Below are 21,017 nucleotides of genomic sequence, written 5' to 3' on the forward strand. Positions count from 1 at the left end.
TAACCTTACATAGTTTGGTATAGTCTGCAAAAATTGATACCATGCTATCTAGACCTTCAGCTAGATTGTTAATGAAAATGTTGAACAATAGCGGTCCAAGTACAGACCCTTGTAGCACACCACGTAGAACTATAGTCCAATTTTAAAAAGTTCAATTTACCACAATACGCTGCTCCCTATTATCTAACCAGTTACTAACTCAAGTGCATATTGTCTGTAAACAATATAAAACTACCAACTTTAAATAACTGGCACAACACGTCTACACAACGCCATACAGCAAGGCTCCGTACAGAACTGAATATACTTAAAACATGGAACGATAGAGACAGAGTTTGGGAACCTTTGTTTTAGGATTTTTTTTTAAACATTTCTTTCTTTATTGAAGCATTTCTTCAAAGAAGATAACAAACATGTAAACATTGTGGATAATAAAAAAAGAAAAGAAAAAAGACATAATGTAGCAAATGCAAAACATGGTACATGGTGCAGGAGGAACACACAGCCAAGCAATTTGTACAATATCATAGAATACTGAATAACATCTCTGGACACTCCCTAGATCTACAGAGAGATGGGAACACAACATAGCTTCTATTCAGCGCTATCAAGCGTAACGGGAGGGTCTCCAAGAAAAATCCGGGTTTCATACCAGAGTGTGCTGCGGAAACAGGAGCTTATGGCCACTTTAGTATGAATAGGAAGTGTTTCAATAAAACTTTCCCATGTTGCGAAAAAAGATTCAGTGCGAGATTCTTTTTGGAGTGAGGCCTCCAGCCAATCCATATGACAAATAAAAAATAGTTTGTCCCTGAACATTTTTAGAGTTGGAACAGAGCTATGGACCCACATGTGCAAGACAGCTTTCCTAGCTGCCGATGAGATTGCTAGAAGTAATTTTTTGACAGGTTTGGGTACTCTGACACCAGGGGGTATTATACCAAATATGGCCCATTCCGGTGTAGGAGGAATGTAATTCACTAAATGTTGTGAAGCAAAGCGCCATACTGCTAACCAAAACGGTCTTAAAAGTGGACAGGCCCATAGACAATGGTAAAGATCAGCCGAGTGATGGCCACATTTGGGACAGGAAGGATCCTCTAATAGGCCTATCAAGAAACCTCTGTGAGGAGAAATATAAGATCTATGAAAGATATTAAGATACATCTCTGTGTATTTAGCAGCTGGGAACGTGGCTATTGAGAAATGTAACATGTGCAATAATCTATCTACATCTAGGTTAGGAAAATGTTCCAGCCATTGGGCTATACCAGTTTTATATGTAGAATGGTCTATTATAGTGTGGAGTTGTTTATAATAAAATGAAATAGCACCCTTGGACTGGGCTGGTCGCATTAACATTCGGTCCAATTCACTATCCCAATCAGTCGCAGGTAGTATTCTAGAAATTGTACTAACATAATGTTGGGCTTGGAAGAAAGCAAAGTTTTGGGGGCCGATGTATGGGTATTTAGATAAGGCCTCCGCATATGTCAGTGGTTTATGGGATCTAGGGTCAATAAGTTGGCCTATATTACAGATTCCTAAAGATTTCCAGTCATTGAAAGGATGGGCGGCTTCTCCATTTTGAAAGCCCGGGTTATGTAAAAAAGGTAAATGGATAGATATATGTTTATGTAATTTATATTTATGTCTCAAGGATAGCCAAACTTTCCTCGTAGTCATTAAGAGGGGATTGATCAATAAATCAGTGGGAATCTCGGCATCAGTTAAGTGTAAAAAGGCTACCAGAGACACCTGAGGAACAAAATTTTGTTCGAGAAGTGAATCCGAGTAGGTTTGGGTACCAGACAACCAGTCTTTAATATAACGAACATGGGAAGCATAACTATATGTCAGAATATCTGGAAAGTTAACTCCCCCATTGGTTTTAGGCTGACCTAATTTAAATAAACCAATTCTCGCGCGCTTATTATTCCAAATAAATTTTCTAAAGGTCGCCGTTATCTGTAAGAGATCTTGTCTAGAAAGTAAAAGGGGGAGAACTTGTAACGGGTAAAGGAGTTTTGGAAAATATATCATTTTGATTATGCTTGTCCTTCCTAAAAAGGAAAGTGGCAAATGTACCGTCGCATCAAGGTCCCTCGTGAGTGTTGAGAGTATTTTCCCAATATTTATATCATAAAGGTCTACAATATTTTTGGGGAGAAGAACACCCAGGTATGGAAGTGTCTTTTTGGCCCAATTCAAAGGTAGTTGCGCCGCCCACAAGGTTCTATAAAAACCTCTTTTCAGATAGAGTGCACTGGATTTTTCAAAGTTAATGAAGAAGCCAGAGAGGGATCCCACCCTGTCAAGCAGTTCCAACAGTGGCCTGAGGGAATGTTTAGGGTTAGACATGTAAATCAGAACATCATCCGCGAATGCAGTGAGTTTCACTTCCACCGAACCAACCAAAATGCCCTTCAAGGTGGGCCAAGAATCGATTATACGAAGTAAGGGGTCAAGGGATAAATTAAAGAGTAGGGGAGATAGAGGGCATCCCTGGCGAGTACCTCTAGACATGACAATAGGATCGCTCCTCGTGCCGTTTACTAAAAGGAGAGTAGTGGGGGAGCTATAGAAGAACTTTATAAGGTTAATAAAATCTGAGCCAAAATTTCTGGTTGATAGGACTTTAAATAAAAAGGGCCAGGATACCGTATCAAAAGCTTTATGAGCGTCAAGGCTCAGAAGCATATTAGGAACGGTGGGGTTATTATTGGAGGCAACAATGGAAGCAATGGCTGTACGAATACCTTTGACTAACTGTCTGCCTCGGGTAAAACCTAGTTGGTGAGATGAACATAGGGAGGAGGAAAATAATTGTAGGCGAGATGACATAATTTTAGATAGAATTTTAAAATCTACATTTAGTAGGGTAATGGGACGATAGGAGCTCAATAATGTAGGGTCACGGTCGGGTTTTGGAATAAGAGTCGTAAAGGCAGCATTAAAAGAGGGGTAGTATGGGCGTTTTTTATGGATAGTGAGATACAATTCTAGCAAAGTCGGGACAATATCAGTGGACAAAATTTTAAAATATTCTCCCGAGAATCCATCTGGTCCCGGGGCTTTGCAAGTATGCAAAGAAGAAATATCCATTCTTACTTCCTCCTCCGTAATTTCCGAGTCTAAAAGGTCAATTTGTTCTGAATCTAGACTAGGCAGGTTGGCCTCTCTGATAATAGCGTCTAAAGATTCTGGGGTTGATGGTCTGGCAGAATATAAATTACAATAATAGTCGTAAAAGGCCTTTGATATATCAGAAGTTTGTGTCAGACAATGAGAGGTCCTAGTGTCTTTAATAGTGACAATATGGTTTCTTCGTTTATAGCCTTTGGTTAATGAGGCCAATAGACGTCCTGTCTTGGCACCCCATCTATAATATTTATTTTTCGTGTAGTCCAAGCGCGATTGAGCTTGGGATAATAGAAAATTTTCTGATTGTATATAATAAATTTTTCCTCCGATGAGTCTGCCACATACTCGGCAAACGTAGTCTGCACCGTATGGGAAAGGGTACGATATTGGTCCTTTTGAATCTTATTACGACTAGATACGTATGATATAATACTGCCTCGCATCACGGACTTCGATGCCTCCCAAAAAAGGACCGGGTCATTCCAGTGTGCGATATTGATGTCTACATAGTCTAACCAGTTACGTTTTAAGTATTCCTTAAATTTTTCTGATTGGAATAGGTATGCAGGGAATCTCCAGGTGCGGTGTGTAGGGCCTGTATGTGGCAACCTAAATGAGAACTCAATCGGTGCATGATCCGAGACCAAGACCTCAGCAATATTTGCGGAGGTCACCTCGGATATTAGAGAATTCGCCACTAAGAAGTAGTCTATGCGGGAGACCGTGTGATGAACTCCCGAATGAAAAGTAAAAGATTTATCTGATGCGTTAAAAAGTCTCCAGACATCAGTCACTTGGAGCCCCAAAATAAATTTTACAAGTGTAGACCAAATAGCAGAATGTCGATTGGATGGGATTGGAGTCTTGTCCAAGGTCGGATCATGCACCGTATTGAAGTCACCCCCAAGTATCAGTGGATAAGTCTCTCGCTGTTGTATCAAGAAGGTCACCTTAATCAAGAATTCGGACACTTGAGTATTAGGAGCGTATATATTCATAAGAGTGTATGCGGCATCTCCAATCTTAACATCTATCAGTAAGTATCGGCCATCAGGATCCACGACAATGTTTAAGACAGTGTATGGGAGGTGTCTTGCAAAAAGGATAGCCACCCCTCTGGTTTTATTGCCAGTTGAGGCCGAAAAACAATCACCTAACCAACCAGCGCGAAGGGAGGAACCATCACCCTCCCTCCAGTGGGTCTCCTGTAGAAAAATGATATCTGGGCTAAATTTCTTAAGGTGGGATAGGACCCTTTGACGCTTAATGGGGGAATTGAGCCCACCCACATTCCATGATAGGCATTTAATTGAGTCGTGGGGAGGCGAGTACGGTAAATTATGTGTATGACTTGCCATTATCCAATCCCAGTGTTCACTGCACTGAGTCTACCCCACAGTCCCATTAATGTATGGCGAGGCCCCCTGTCCCAGCAAGCAGAGGGCATTCCACTGATCACAATCTCGGCCAGGTGTTCCCATCTCTCCTCCACCAGTGCACCAAAATACAATATGAACATTTGGGAGTATAGTAGATTATACGTGTCACAATTGTCAAGAAAGAAAAAATCATGCTTCAATAACAGTTTCTGAATTTTCTCAAACCAAAAATTTTCTTGGAGGATCACAGTGGCGACACTGCGACCAACCATTAGAATCAACAAAAAATAAACAGTAAACAGGATGTGGAGAACCAGTCTCCTATGTAATAACATAATAACTGTTAACTAAAGAGGGGCGAATAAAAAGATAAACCCTCGTCCCCCACCGTCAAATGGAAAACAGTATTAAAGTACATAAACAATATTCGTATTAACATACACATTTAGCGATTGGGAGACCTCAGGGACATCGTTACTGGTGAACTCTGTGAGGAGGGAGAGGACAGGAAGTGTTTACGGGCTTCATCTGGGTCGTCAAAGAAAATAGTACGGCCATTATCAGTGACCCTTAGCTTGGCCGGGTAGAGCAAGGCAAAAATGTTTTTGCGATGCCACCAAAAATTTACAAACTGGTGAGAACGCCCTTCTTTTCTGAGTGACCGCCACTGAAAAATCTTGAAAAATCAAAATACGGGTACCGTCAATAACTAATTTGCCCAATTTTTTATATGCACGTAGTATTATTTCTTTCGTCCTATAATCAAAGTAGCGGGCCACCACCGGCCTAGGAGGAGGATTGGGACCATCCCTCTCAGCCCCCACCCTATGGACCCTCTCAACCTGGGGAAATTCCATCTTGTCAGATATATGGAGAGCAGGAACTAATTGAGAGGCAAGGTAATCACCCAGGAGGGAGGGTTTGACATGCTCCGGGATACCAATAAAGCGAAGATTATTTCTCCGATTCCGATTTTCTAGTTCATCTAGTTTATCTTGGAGCTCCCGGATCATGCCAATGGACGAGTCAGCCGAGGACTCCACATTGTGGACCGTGTCCTCTAGATCACTGACTCTCTGCTCCACATCCGATATTCTCGAGGTGTTCGAGGCTACTTCTCGCAGGGTGGACTGAAACGAATCCTTAAACTCGTCTAATTTCCTATCAATATGGGGCATAAGTACCGAAAGGATCTCTTTGGCAGTTTGGGACACTGGGGGGATCATGTCAGGCTGGGACATGAGGTCGGGGTTCCCATCCATGTTCGTTACAGGCTGCGACTGAGAGGGGGAAGAACCACCTGTCTTATGTGACTTCCTTCTAACCATATTATCTGATACAGTTCTATTCAAAAACCTCTCCATCAATTATGAAATGTTTAATAGGAGAGATCCGAAAGGATCGGACACCGTTCACCAGTAAATAGAAGTATCAGATGAAAAACATCTGAAATCGTAAAGTATAGCGCCCCCAAAGGGGTAGATAAAATATCACATAACTATATATGAATTTCACACCTCCTAGGTATATAGTAACAAATCAACAAACAGCAAACTCTAGTATTATAAGGGAGGTAATTCTGATCCGGGTATTAATTATTACATGTAAAAGAACAATTGTGCATAAAAATGGCAAAGGCAATAGTAAGCAATAATACTAATAATTGTGTGTATGCATTGTGCATAGAGATACACCATAATCATAGTAATGCACAATACAATATTGCATATAGAATTGCTGCAGGCAGTGGAGTGGCCACCAGATGTCAGCGTCACCCAGGCCCAGCTATGGTGCTATGTGAAGAACTGTAGATCCATACATCTGCAACCTGGGAACATTATATGGGCTAGTATAATCAGAGCAGATCTAGGATAGGGGGAGAAGAGGAAAGGAGGTTAGAGCAGAAAAGTGGGAAGGAAAACAACAAAGGGATAGGGACCGTGCCAGGGAGAAAAGCACTTCAAAGGAGAGACTGGAAAAAGTAAGAGGCAAGGAAACGTAGGAAGAGTGTTTAGTGAGCAGGGAGTGAGGAGGGTATTGAGGAAACTAAATGGATCCCCTGTTAGAAAGAGCAAGCCAACGCCACAGGGTCCCAAAGTGTCTCAAGGCCAGTCACAGCAGCAATGAAATAGCTCTCCCTATATCTCCGTGGGGTAAAGTAAGCAGCTGGCTCAATCAGGATCTCCCCAAGGTTATGAGGGGACAGTACAATTATATGGGCAATATTCAGGGCGCAGCAACGCTTCTCCAGCGGCAGAGTGTAGGTATCAATCAAATGTAGTGGGGGAATGGTCAGGCCCCAGTATCTGTCCACAACAGCAGGTGTCTCCCCCAGAGAAGGAATCCCGCACCACCGAAGGCGCCTCGACGAGGAACGATATCCAAATCCACAGGGGTCGCGGCTGCGGCAATAAGATTCCCCGACAGCCAGGCAAGCAGGTGACAGGACCGGCGAGTCAGCGCCGGAGGGGGTTAGACCAGCGGCAGTCTGCCCTGCAGGGGAGCCGCGGCGCGTGTGTGAGCCGAGCGACGGCCAAGGTGACGGAGCCCCGAACACCTCGGACCGCAGGCTGTCAGCGCGGCCCCAATCCAGCCGCCGCAGGAGTCCCAGGAGCGGGAGGAGGTAAGTGTGGGCTCCTTCTTCAGCTTCGAGCTCCGCCGGCCAGTTAGCAACTCAGGCGTCCCAAAGGCGGCTCCACGGATATCCGGGCTCAGTCTTCAGCCCGATGGCAGGCAGGCGGCGACCCGAGGGGACAGCACGGCGGACTTCCCCAAGTTCGAGGTAAAGGTGCGGCAAGCTGGCCGGCAGTGACCGCAGGGTAATCCAAACGGGAGGGCGGGTAGCACGGATCCTCGCCACGCGGCAGCCCGGACGTGGGCCCGACTCCGGGGAACAGGGCCTCCACTCCACGGATCTTCTCCAAACGGGCAGCAACAGGTATCCCAGTGTTAGGGGAAGGAAATCTCATCAGAAATATTCCAATAGGTGGCTGGGGAGTGGGTGGATGGTGATGGATGGGGCCGTTGTGAGCAGAGCTCAGTTAAAACGTGGCCATCTTGGATGCGCCACCCACCGGAAGTCCTCTGTTTTAGGATATTAATTACCTCAATATTCAATAGAATAGCTGCCCTAGTGAGAAATGGAAACAAAACAATATAAAACTACCAACTTTAAATAACTGGCACAACACGTCTACACAACGCCATACAGCAAGGATCCGTACATAACTGAATATACTTAAAACATGGAACGATAGAGACAGAGTTTGGGAACCTTTGTTTTAGGATATTAATTACCTCAATATTCAATAGAATAGCTGCCCTAGTGAGAAATGGAAACAAAACAAAACAATATAAAACTACCAACTTTAAATAACTGGAACAATACGTCTACACAACGCCATACAGCAAGGCTCCGTACAGAACTGAATATTCTTAAAACATGGAACGATAGAGACAGAGTTTGGGAACCTTTGTTTTAGGATATTAATTACCTCAATATTCAATAGAGTAGCTCCGTAGTGAGAAGTGGAAACAGCAGTAGTAATTAAAGCTTCTAAACAATCTAAAACTGCAAATTTTAAATGCACAACACCCTACAGAGTGTCAACATACCACATGAAGACATACTGCAAGGCACCATACAGCACAATGCCAAGTCAAGCAGCACTATACGGCACAGCATGATCCTATACTAACGGCGATAGCAAGCTGGAAATGGGATAGATGTCAGGAACTCACCATATAGCACAATGCCATGCCGCACGGCAAGTGGCAATTAAGTCTAACGGTTGTAGGGATGCTGAATACTGGTTTAACCCAGATATTCAAATGATTAGGATATTAAGAAAAAGCAAGCTGGATAGGGACTTAAAATGGTACGAAAGCACCATAACAGCACATTACCATGCCATACGGTACAGCACCACATAGTTTTAAAGAGGCAAACTATTAGGATTTTAAATGAAAGGAAGGTGAAAAAGGGACAGACGTCAGGAAGGCACCATATAGCACAATCCCATGCCGAATTGCACCGGCAAGCTTACCCTATCTGCACAAGCGGCAATTAAGTCTAACGGTAGTACTGATGCTGAATACTGGTTTAACCCAGATATTCAAACCATTAAGATATTTTAAAAAAGCAAGATGGATAGGGACTTAAAATGGTACGAACAGCAAAGTACCATGTCATACGGTAAAGCACCGCATAGTTTTAGAAAGGCAAACTAAAAGGATTTTAAATGAAAGCAAGCAGGAAATGGGACAGACGTTTGGAATGCACCATATAGCACAATCCTCTGCCGCAAGGCAAGCATACCTTACCGGGGCAAGCGGCAAATAAGTCTAACGGATATAGGGATGTTGAATACTGGTTTAACCCAGATATTCAATCTATTAGGCTATTAAGAAAAAGCAAGCTGGGTAGGGACTGAAAATGGTACGAAAGCACCAAATACAGCACATTGCCATTCAATATAGCATAGTTTTAGAGATGCATTAAATTCTGAAATGCAAACTAAAAGGATTTTAAATGAAAGCAAGTTGCAAATGGGACGGATGTCAGGAAGGCACCATATAGCACAATGCCATGCCGCACGCCAAGCATACCTTACCGGGGCAAGCGGTAATTAAGTCTAATGGTTGTAGGGATGCTGAATACTGGTTTAACCCAGATATTCAAACTATTAGGATATTAAGAAGGAAGCTGGATAGGGACTTAAAATGGTATGAAAGCACCAAATACAGCACATTGCCATGCCATATAACAGCATAGTTTAAGAAATGCATTAAATTCTGAAATGCAAACTATAAGGATTTTAAATGAAAGCAAGTTGCAAATGGGACGGATGGCAGGAAGGCACCATATAGCACAATGCCATGCCGCATGGCACTATACGGCACAGCATGATGCTATACTAATGGTGGCAGCAAGCTTACCCTAGAGGCGCAAGAAGCACAATTAAGTCTAATGGTTGCAAGGGATGCTGAATACTGGTTTAACCCAGATATTCAAACGATTAGGATATTAAGAAAAAGCAAGCTGGGTAGGGACTTAAAATGGTACGAAAGCACCATAACAGCACAGTACCATGCCATACGGTAAAGCAACGCATAGTTTTAGAGAGGCAAACTATTAGGATTTTAAAAGAAAGCAAGCAGGAAATGGGACAGACGTCAGGAAGGCACCATATAGCACAATGCCATGCCGCATGGCACTATAGGCACAGCATGATGCTATACTAACGGTGACGGCAAGTTTACCCTAAAGGCGCAAGCAGCAATTAAGTCTAATGGTTGCAAGGGATGCTGAACACTGGTTTAACCCAGATATTCAAACTATTAGGATATTAAGAAGAAAGCTGGATAGGGACTTAAAATGGTACGAAAGCACCAAATACAGCACATTGCCATGCCATATAACAGCATAGTTTTAGAGATGCATTAAATTCTGAAATGCAAACTATAAGGATTTTAAAAGAAAGCAAGCTGGAAATGGGACGGATGTCAGGAAGGCACCATACAGCACAATCCTATGCCGCACGGCAAGCGGCAATTAAGTCTAATGGTTGTAGGGATGCTGAATACTGGTTTAACCCAGATATTTAAACTATTAGGATATTATGAAAAAGCAAGCTGGATAGGGACTTAAAATGGTACGAAATACAGCACATTGCCTTGCCATATAACACAGCATAGTTTTAGAGATGCATTACATTCGGAAATGCAAACTATAATTAAATGAAAGCAAGTTGCAAATGGGACGGATGTCATGAAGGCACCATATAGCACAATGCCATGCCGCATGGCACTTTACGGCACAGCATGATGCTATACTAACGGTGATGGCAAACTTAACCTAGCGGCGCAAGCAGCAATTAAGTCTAAGTTGTAAGGATGCTGAATACTGGTTTAACCCAGATATTCAATCTATTAGGATATTAAGAAAAAGCAAGCTGGGTTGGGACTTAAAATGGTACGAAAGCACCAAATACAGCACATTGCCATTCAATATAGCATAGTTTTAGAGATGCATTAAATTCTGAAATGCAAACTAAAAGGATTTTAAATGAAAGCAAGTTGCAAATCGGACGGATGTCATGAAAGCCCCATATAGCACAATGCCATACCGCATTGCACTATACGGCACAGCATGATGCTATACTAACGGTGACGGCAAGCTTACCCTAGAGGAGCAAGCAGCAATTAAGTCTAATGGTTGCAAGGGATGCTGAATACTGGTTTAACCCAGATATTCAAACTATTAGGATATTAAGAAAAAGGAAACTGGGTAGGGACTTAAAATGGTACGAAAGCACCACAACAGCACAGTACCATGCCATACGGTAAAGCACCGCATAGTTTTAGAGAGGCAAACTATTAGGATTTTAAAAGAAAGCAAGCTGGAAATGGGACAGACGTCAGGAAGGCACCATATAGCACAATGCCATGCCGCATGGCACTATACGGCACAGCATGATGCTATACTAACAGTGATGGCAAACTTAACCTAGCGGCGCAAGCAGCAATTAAGTCTAACGGTTGTGGGGATGCTGAATACTGGTTTAACCCAGATATTCAATCTATTAGGCTATTAAGAAAAAGCAAGCTGGGTAGGGACTTAAAATGGTACGAAAGCACCAAATACAGCACATTGCCATTCAATATAGCATAGTTTTAGAGATGCATTCAATTCTGAAATGCAAACTATTAGCATTTTAAATGAAAGCAAGCTGCAAACTGGACGGATGGCAGGAAGGCACCATATAGCACAATGCCATGCCGCATGGCACTATACGGCACAGCATGATGCTATACTAATGGTGGCAGCAAGCTTACCCTAGAGGCGCAAGAAGCAATTAAGTCTAATGGTTGCAAGGGATGCTGAATACTGGTTTAACCCAGATATTCAAGCTATTAGGATATTAAGAAAAAGCAAGCTGGGTAGGGACTTAAAATGGTACGAAAGCACCAAATACAGCACATTGCCATTCAATATAGCATAGTTTCAGAGATGCATTAAATTCTGAAATGCAAACTAAAAGGATTTTAAATGAAAGCAAGTTGCAAATCGGACGGATGTCATGAAGGCCCCATATAGCACAATGCCATGCCGTATTGCACTATACGGCACAGCATGATGCTATACTAACGGTGACGGCAAGCTTACCCTAGAGGCGCAAGCAGCAATTAAGTCTAATGGTTGCAAGGGATGCTGAATACTGGTTTAACCCAGATATTCAAACTATTAGGATATTAAAAAAAGCAAGCTGGGTAGGGACTTAAAATGGTACGAAAGCACCATAACAGCACAGTACCATGCCATACGGTAAAGCACCGCATAGTTTTAGAGAGGCAAGCTATTAGGATTTTAAAAGAAAGCAAGCTGGAAATGGGACAGACGTCAGGAAGGCACCATATAGCACAATGCCATGCCGCATGGCACTTTACGGCACAGCATGATGCTATACTAATGGTGGCGGCAAGCTTACCCTAGAGACGCTAGAAGCACAATTAAGTCTAATGGTTGCAAGGGATGCTGAATACTGGTTTAACCCAGATATTTAAACTATTAGGATATTAAGAAAAAGCAAGCTGGGTAGGGACTTAAAATGGTACGAAAGCACCATAACAGCACAGTACCATGCCATACGGTAAAGCACCGCATAGTTTTAGAGAGGCAAACTATTAGGATTTTAAAAGAAAGCAAGCTGGAAATGGGACGGATGTCAGGAAGGCACTATATAGCACAATGCCATGCAACACAGCATAGTTTTAGAGATGCATAAAATTCTGAAATGCAAACTAAAAGGATTTTAAATGAAAGCAAGTTGCAAATGGGATGGATGTCATGAAGGCACCATATAGCACAATGCCATGCGGCATGGCACTATACGGCACAGCACGATGCTATACTAACGGTGACGGCAAGCTTATTCTAGAGGCGCAAGCAGCAATTAAGTCTAAGTTGTAGGGATGCTGAATACTGGTTTAACCCAGATATTCAATCTATTAGGATATTAAGAAAAAGCAAGCTGGGTAGGGACTTAAAATGGTACGAAAGCACGAAATACAGCACATTGCCATTCAATATAGCATAGTTTTAGAGATGCATTAAATTCTGAAATGCAAACTAAAAGGATTTTAAATGAAAGCAAGTTGCAAATCGGACGGATGTCATGAAGGCCCCATATAGCACAATGCCATGCCGTATTGCACTATACGGCACAGCATGATGCTATACTAACGGTGACGGCAAGCTTACCCTAGAGGCGCAAGCAGCAATTAAGTCTAATGGTTGCAAGGGATGCTGAATACTGGTTTAACCCAGATATTCAAACTATTAGGATATTAAAAAAAGCAAGCTGGGTAGGGACTTAAAATGGTACGAAAGCACCATAACAGCACAGTACCATGCCATACGGTAAAGCACCGCATAGTTTTAGAGAGGCAAGCTATTAGGATTTTAAATGAAAGCAAGTTGCAAATGGGACGGATGTCAGGAAGGCACCATATAGCACAATGCCAAGCCGCATGGCACTTTACGGCACAGAATGATGCTATACTAATGGTGGCGGCAAGCTTACCCTAGAGGCGCAAGAAGCAATTAAGTCTAATGGTTGCAAGGGATGCTGAACACTGGTTTAACCCAGATATTCAAACTATTAAGATATTAAGAAAAAGCAAGCTGGGTAGGCACTTAAAATGGTACGAAAGCACCATAACAGCACAGTATCATGCCATACGGTAAAGCACCGCATAGTTTTAGAGAGGCAAACTATTAGGATTTTAAAAGAAAGCAAGCTGCAAATGGTACGGATGTCATGAAGGCACCATATAGCACAATGCCATGCCGCATGGCACTATACGGCACAGCATGATGCTATACTAACGGTGATGGCAAACTTAACCTAGCGGCGCAAGCAGCAATTAAGTCTAAGTTGTAGGGATGCTGAATACTGGTTTAACCCAGATATTCAAACTATTAGGATATTAAGAAAAAGCAAGCTGGGTAGGGACTTAAAATGGTACGAAAGCACCATAACAGCACAGTATCATGCCATACGGTAAAGCACAGCATAGTTTTAGAGAGGCAAGCTATTAGGATTTTAAAAGAAAGCAAGCTCGAAATGGGACGGATGTCAGGAAGGCACTATATAGCACAATGCCATGCAACACAGCATAGTTTTACAGATGCATTAAATTCTGAAATGCAAACTATTAGCATTTTAAATGAAAGCAAGCTGCAAACTGGACGGATGGCAGGAAGGCACCATATAGCACAATACCATGCCGCATGGCACCATACGGCACAGCATGATGCTATACTAATGGTGGCAGCAAGCTTACCCTAGAGGCGCAAGAAGCACAATTAAGTCTAATGGTTGCAAGGGATGCTGAACACTGGTTTAACCCAGATATTCAAACTATTAGGATATTAAGAAGGAAGCTGGATAGGGACTTAAAATGGTATGAAAGCACCAAATACAGCACATTGCCATGCCATATAATAGCATAGTTTAAGAAATGCATTAAATTCTGAAATGCAAACTATAAGGATTTTAAATGAAAGCAAGTTGCAAATGGGACGGATGGCAGGAAGGCACCATATAGCACAATGCCATGCCGCATGGCACTATACGGCACAGCATGATGCTATACTAATGGTGGCAGCAAGCTTACCCTAGAGGCGCAAGAAGCACAATTAAGTCTAATGGTTGCAAGGGATGCTGAATACTGGTTTAACCCAGATATTCAAACTATTAGGATATTAAGAAAAAGGAAACTGGGTAGGTACTTAAAATGGTACGAAAGCACCACAACAGCACAGTACCATGCCATACGGTAAAGCACCGCAAAGTTTTAGAGAGGCAAGCTATTAGGATTTTAAAAGAAAGCAAGCAGGAAATGGGACAGACGTCAGGAAGGCACCATATAGCACAATGCCATGCCGCATGGCACTATACGGCACAGCATGATGCTATACTAACAGTGATGGCAAACTTAGACTTAATTGCTGCTTGCGCCGCTAGGTTAACGGTTGTGGGGATGCGGAATACTGGTTTAACCCAGATATTCAAACTATTAGGATATTAAGAAGAAAGCTGGATAGGGACTTAAAATGGTACGAAAGCACCAAATACAGCACATTGCCATGCCATATAACAGCATAGTTTTAGAGATGCATTAAATTCTGAAATGCAAACTATAAGGATTTTCAAAGAAAGCAAGCTGGAAATGGGACGGATGTCAGGAAGGCACCATACAGCACAATCCTATGCCGCACGGCAAGCGGCAATTAAGTCTAATGGTTGTAGGGATGCTGAATACTGGTTTAACCCAGATATTCAAACTATTAGGATATTATGAAAAAGCAAGCTGGATAGGGACTTAAAATGGTACGAAATACAGCACATTGCCTTGCCATATAACACAGCATAGTTTTAGAGATGCATTACATTCGGAAATGCAAACTATAATTAAATGAAAGCAAGTTGCAAATGGGATGGATGTCAGGAAGGCACTATATATAGCACAATGCCATGCAACACAGCATAGTTTTACAGATGCATTAAATTCTGAAATGCAAACTATTAGCATTTTAAATGAAAGCAAGCTGCAAACTGGACGGATGGCAGGAAGGCACCATATAGCACAATGCCATGCCGCATGGCACCATACGGCACAGCATGATGCTATACTAATGGTGGCAGCAAGCTTACCCTAGAGGAGCAAGCAGCAATTAAGTCTAATGGTTGCAAGGGATGCTGAATACTGGTTTAACCCAGATATTCAAACTATTAGTATATTAAGAAAAAGGAAACTGGGTAGGGACTTAAAATGGTACGAAAGCACCACAACAGCACAGTACCATGCCATACGGTAAAGCACCGCATAGTTTTAGAGAGGCAAACTATTAGGATTTTAAAAGAAAGCAAGCTGGAAATGGGACAGACGTCAGGAAGGCACCATATAGCACAATGCCATGCCGCATGGCACTATACGGCACAGCATGATGCTATACTAACAGTGATGGCAAACTTAACCTAGCGGCGCAAGCAGCAATTAAGTCTAACGGTTGTGGGGATGCTGAATACTGGTTTAACCCAGATATTCAATCTATTAGGCTATTAAGAAAAAGCAAGCCGGGTAGGGACTTAAAATGGTACGAAAGCACCAAATACAGCACATTGCCATTCAATATAGCATCGTTTTAGAGTTGCATTAAATTCTGAAATGCAAACTATTAGCATTTTAAATGAAAGCAAGCTGCAAACTGGACGGATGGCAGGAAGGCACCATATAGCACAATGCCATGCCGCATGGCACTATACGGCACAGCATGATGCTATACTAATGGTGGCAGCAAGCTTACCCTAGAGGCGCAAGAAGCAATTAAGTCTAATGGTTGCAAGGGATGCTGAATACTGGTTTAACCCAGATATTCAAACTATTAGGATATTAAGAAAAAGCAAGCTGGGTAGGGACTTAAAATGGTACGAAAGCACCAAATACAGCACATTGCCATTCAATATAGCATAGTTTCAGAGATGCATTAAATTCTGAAATGCAAACTAAAAGGATTTTAAATGAAAGCAAGTTGCAAATCGGACAGATGTCATGAAGGCCCCATATAGCACAATGCCGCATGGCACTATACGGCACAGCATGATGCTATACTAACGGTGACGGCAAGCTTACCCTAGAGGCGCAAGCAGCAATTAAGTCTAATGGTTGCAAGGGATGCTGAATACTGGTTTAACCCAGATATTCAAACTATTAGGATATTAAGAAAAAGCAAGCTGGGTAGGGACTTAAAATGGTACGAAAGCACCATAACAGCACAGTATCATGCCATACGGTAAAGCACCGCATAGTTTTAGAGAGGCAAACTATTAGGATTTTAAAAGAAAGCAAGCTGGAAATGGGACGGATGTCAGGAAGGCACTATATAGCACAATGCCATGCAACACAGCATAGTTTTAGAGATGCATTAAATTCTGAAATGCAAACTATAAGGATTTTAAATGAAAGCAAGTTGCAAATGGGACGGATGTCATTAAGACACCATATAGCACAATGCCATGCGGCATGGCACTATACGGCACAGCATGATGCTATACTAACGGTGACGGCAAGTTTACCCTAGAGGCGCAAGAAGCAATTAAGTCTAATGGTTGCAAGGGATGCTGAATACTGGTTTAACCCAGATATTCAAACTATTAGGATATTAAGAAAAAGCAAGCTGGGTAGGGACTTAAAATGGTACGAAAGCACCAAATACAGCACATTGCCATGCCATATAACAGCATAGTTTTAGAGATGCATTACATTCTGAAATGCAAACTATAAGGATTTTAAATGAAAGCAAGTTGCAAATGGGACGGATGTCATGAAGGCACCATATAGCACAATGCCATGCCGCATGGCACTATACGGCACAGCATGATGCTATACTAACGGTGACGGCAAGTTTACCCTAAAGGCGCAAGCAGCAATTAAGTCTAATGGTTGCAAGGGATGCTGAACACTGGTTTAACCCAGATATTCAAACTATTAGGATATTAAGAAGGAAGCTGGATAGGGACTTAAAATGGTACGAAAGCACCAAATACAGCACATTGCCATGCCATATAACAGCATAGTTTTAGAGATGCATTACATTCTGAAATGCAAACTATAAGGATTTTAAATGAAAGCAAGTTGCAAATGGGACGGATGTCATGAAGGCCCCATATAGCACAATGCCATGCCGCATGGCACTATACGGCACAGCATGATGCTATACTAACGGTGACGGCAAGTTTACCCTAAAGGCGCAAGCAGCAATTAAGTCTAATGGTTGCAAGGGATGCTGAACACTGGTTTAACCCAGATATTCAAACTATTAGGATATTAAGAAAAAGCAAGCTGGGTAGGGACTTAAAATGGTACGAAAGCACCATAACAGCACAGTACCATGCCATACGGTAAAGCACCGCATAGTTTTAGAGAGGCAAGCTATTAGGATTTTAAAAGAAAGCAAGCTGGAAATGGGACGGATGTCAGGAAGGCACTATATAGCACATTGCCATTCAATATAGCATAGTTTTAAAGATGTATTAAATTCTGAAATGCAAACTATTAGGATTTTAAATGAAAGCAAGCTGACAACTTCAGCAATGCACAATACAGCCATCAAAACATCTTACACCCAGCAATACAAACTATTACAATATGAAAGGAATATAGTTATCTAAAACGAATACAAAAGATATTTACCTGTGCACTGAAGTCAACAAACATCGAGTCCGGCAGCTTCGGAGACATAATAGTCTGCAGCACTGAATCCTGATGCTCGCTTTTAATGTCACCCACACAGCTGTCCTCCGTGTTTGAAGACATTGGCTTCCTCTTGCAAATTTGCTAATGGATGAAGCAAACCATTTTCTTTCAGGTACCCAAAAACCTCAACATTCAATAGAGTATCTTCCCTATTTAGAAGTGGAAACATTACTAGTAAGTAAAGTCTGTAAACAATATAAAACAGACAATTTTAAACGAAACGCACAACACCCTACAGGAAGTCAACATATCACATGATGCCATAATGCAAGGCACCTTACAGAACTGGATATACTTAAAACTTGGACCATTAAGTTGCCTTGAAAACCAAGTTTGAGAATCTCTGTATTAGGATATTAAGTAAAAGCAAGTTGGATATCGGAGTGAAAACTTTAGGTAGACATCATACAGAACATTACCATGCCACACCGCACAACACCACAGTTTTAGAGAACCAGTACATTCTGATATGAAAACTATTAGGATATTAAGAGCAAGCTGGATATTGGACTCAAAATGTTTGGAAAGCACCATACAGCACAATGTCACACCATATGGCACAACAGCACATAGTTTTAGAGACTCATTATATTCTGAAACAGAAATTGTTAGGATTTAGGAAGAGCAAGCAGGTTATAGGACTGAAAATGCCAGGTAGGCATCAGACAGCACAATGCTATACTTACGCTTTTATGGACGATGGATTTATTCAAACTTTTAGGATATTAAGAAATGAACGTTATGGTAAGAACTTACCGTTGATAACGTGATTTCTCTTATGTCCACAGGTATCCACAGGATAACACTGGGATATTGTACAGTGTTCGCAAATACGCGCTATAGCGCGTATTTTACCCGGATCTGAAGGTGGGGACTCACTTTTCAAAAATGTGAGGGTCCCCGGGGACGCGCTCCGCTGCAGCCAACTCCTTGTAAACTGACGGCGCTTCTTGCCCATACAGAGCGGAGGTGGAGCCCAGCTACCGGGCCTGTGGCAGGGGAGCCAGTTCCCGAGGTGGCCGCATTGGGTACAACCCCCCCCCCCCCCTCAAACTTCTCACTTTTATCTGACGGAAGCAGCGGTGACAGCACAGGGCCCTGGTGCGGAAGGTACGTTCCCATATAGCAGGCGGAAGAGGGGGAGTGAGGTGCATGCACAGAACGGAGTCCTAGCTTTCATGTCCATGGGTATGTAACTGAGTTGATCACCTGGAGTAATATGTGCTTTCTACAGTAGTTTTGTAGTAAGTGTGCCCCATGTACAGAGTCTTTAGTATATATAGCATTAAGGTATATGGTCTTCTTTACTGTGCTGCGGCGTGCTCTACCTGGTGCAATGTGTATAACGGCGTGCTCTACCTGGCGCATTGCGTATAACATGCTCTACCTGGCGCAATGCGTATAACGTGCTCTACCTGGCGCATTGTGTATAACATGCTCTACCTGGTGCAATGCGTATAACGTGCTCTACCTGGTGCAATGCGTATAACGTGCTCTACCTGGTGCAATGCATATAACGGCGTGCTCTACCAGGCGCATTGCGTATAACGTGCTCTACCTGGTGCAATGCGTATAACGTGCTCTACCTGGTGCAATGCGTATAACGTGCTCTTCCTGGTGCAATGCATATAACGGAGTGCTCTACCTGGCGCATTTCGTATAACGTGCTCTACCTGGTGCAATGCGTATAACGTGCTCTACCTGGTGCAATGTGTATAACAGCATGCTCTACCTGGTGCAGTGTGTATAACATGCTCTACCTGGTGCAGTGTGTATAACATGCTCTACCTGGTGCAGTGTGTATAACGGCATGCTCTACCTGGTGCAATGTGTATAACATGCTCTACCTGGTGCAGTGTGTATAACGTGCTCTACCTGGTGCGGTGTGTATAACGTGCTCTACCTGGCGCATTGTGTATAACGTGCTCTACCTGGCGCATTGTGTATAACGTGCTCTACCTGGCGCAATGTGTATAACGTGCTCTACCTGGCGCAGTGTGTATAGGAGGTTCTATCTGGTGCAATGTGTATAAGCGGCACTACAGTGTGGTGTAATGTGAATTGGCACTATTATGTGGTCACGCCCCTTCCCCATGAAGCCATGCCCCTAAATTTTTGCGGCGCGCCCCGCCTGTAGTTTCGATTCTGGGAGGTGGAGCTCCAATTCACTTTCTGCCAAAGGGCACCAAAATATCTAGTTAAAGCTCTGGGGCAGAGTGTCCTGCATGCTACACAGCCCAGCAGCACTGTCACCCCATTACCCCACCTTGCAATACTTCTGTAGTGTCCAAATAAGATTAATATTAATAAAAACCTTAATTCCGATGGGACCCAGAAAAGGACCGGTAGGACCCCAATTTTTAAAAGTGAGGGGTCCCTGGGACCCACTCTTTTTTGGGCTCAGCGCGATCACTGATTGTAGAGCGACAGCGAAAATGGCACCAACACGGTCACGAGCTTTCTGGCCTCCCAGGATGCATTGGGGCCTCCACTATATAGTCCCGCCCACTGACTCAGTCAGATCAGTTCTTTCCACAGCGATTTTTAGGCAGGAACATTAAGTAGAGACCTGTACAGGCGATAAGAACACACATGCACACCCTTCCTTACAAGAAGGAAGAGGTTTTTAGTGTTTGTCTAGATCCTCTAATCAGATGCGTCAGGGTGGGATCCCTGTGGATACCTGTGGACATAAGAGAAATCACGTTATCAACGGTAAGTTCTTACCATAACGTTCATTTCTCTGGCTGGGTCCACAGGATTATCCACAGGATAACATTGGGATTCCCAAAGCCATTTTAGTGGCGGGGACGCTCCTGATTGTACAGGAGGACCTTTTGCCCGAAGTCTGCGTCATGAGAGGCAAAAGTATCCAAGGCATAATGTCTGATGAATGTGTTTATTATGGAAGACCATGTGGCTGCCCTACATCTCTGTTCTGCTGATGCACCCTGTTGTGCTGCCCAAGAAGGACCTACCTTACGTGTAGAGTGTGCAGAGACATTAGCCGGAATAGGGAGATCTGCATGAGAATAAGCTTCAGATATTACCATTCGGAGCCATCTCGCCAGCGTCTGTTTACTAGCAGGCCATCCTCTTCTATGGAATCCGTAGAGGATGAAGAGGTAATCTGTTTTCCTGATGGCACTAGTACGATCTATGTAGATTTTT

General features: G+C 42.9%; 1 long non-coding RNA gene across 4 annotated transcripts in view; it reads right to left on the reverse strand.

Annotated features, from left to right (window-relative positions):
• Window positions 1-406: 406 nt before the first annotated feature.
• Window positions 407-21,017, reverse strand: part of LOC134927877 (uncharacterized) — a 158,703-nt gene continuing 138,092 nt past the window's right edge. For 3 of the 4 annotated variants that reach the window (XR_010177761.1, XR_010177760.1, XR_010177758.1), the window contains exons 11-12: window positions 17,784-17,995; window positions 407-7,653 (exon numbers count right to left, since the gene is read on the reverse strand). This is a non-coding gene — a long non-coding RNA (uncharacterized LOC134927877). Of the gene's footprint in view, window positions 7,654-7,729; window positions 7,846-17,783; window positions 17,996-21,017 lie in introns of those variants that run through there. The other variant, XR_010177759.1, reaches the window with a different exon arrangement.

The sequence above is a fragment of the Pseudophryne corroboree genome, chromosome 5, assembly GCF_028390025.1.
Source record: "Pseudophryne corroboree isolate aPseCor3 chromosome 5, aPseCor3.hap2, whole genome shotgun sequence".
Lineage (NCBI taxonomy): Eukaryota > Metazoa > Chordata > Amphibia > Anura > Myobatrachidae > Pseudophryne > Pseudophryne corroboree.